The sequence below is a fragment of the Papilio xuthus genome, unplaced genomic scaffold (assembly GCF_000836235.2).
Source record: "Papilio xuthus unplaced genomic scaffold, Pxut_1.1 DF825017.1, whole genome shotgun sequence".
NCBI classification, from domain to species: Eukaryota; Metazoa; Arthropoda; class Insecta; order Lepidoptera; family Papilionidae; genus Papilio; species Papilio xuthus.
The window spans coordinates 762,519-763,054 of NW_013533632.1; positions in this window are offsets into that span (position 1 = coordinate 762,519).

Genomic DNA, 536 nt, shown 5'->3' on the forward strand with positions numbered 1-536 from the left:
GAATGGATGGATGGGTGGATGGTCGGTTGGATAGATAGATAGATGGATGTTTGTATGAAGGTATCTCCGGAACGGTCTATCGGATCTTAATAGATATAGGATTATTACACATCGGACCTCAAGTTGATAACTCTAGTTAACTAAGCAAGTCAAAACTGCAGAGAGTTATGACGACCCTTCAAGCCATAGCTACTTTAACAAACACCTGTATCAAAGACAGTCCACTATGCAGAGCGTGCTGGAGGAAGAGGACACGGTGTCTCACGTAATATAACACTTCACAGTAGTGTTATATTAAGGGTTAGGACTTGTAACATAAAGGGGCTGCTGAGGTTGGTTGTCTGTCCCTACGCTAAATACTTGTTATACGTGGAGAAGCTGTAGTTGTAGCAATCTACTAGTATTACGTCTACTACAACAATAACATCAATATAGAAAAAGGAAACTATAGCTGCAAATTAAAAAAAATAAAACAAAATAATGTAAGTTATAAATTACAATTATAATAATCAAATAAAAAGAAGAATAAAACATAA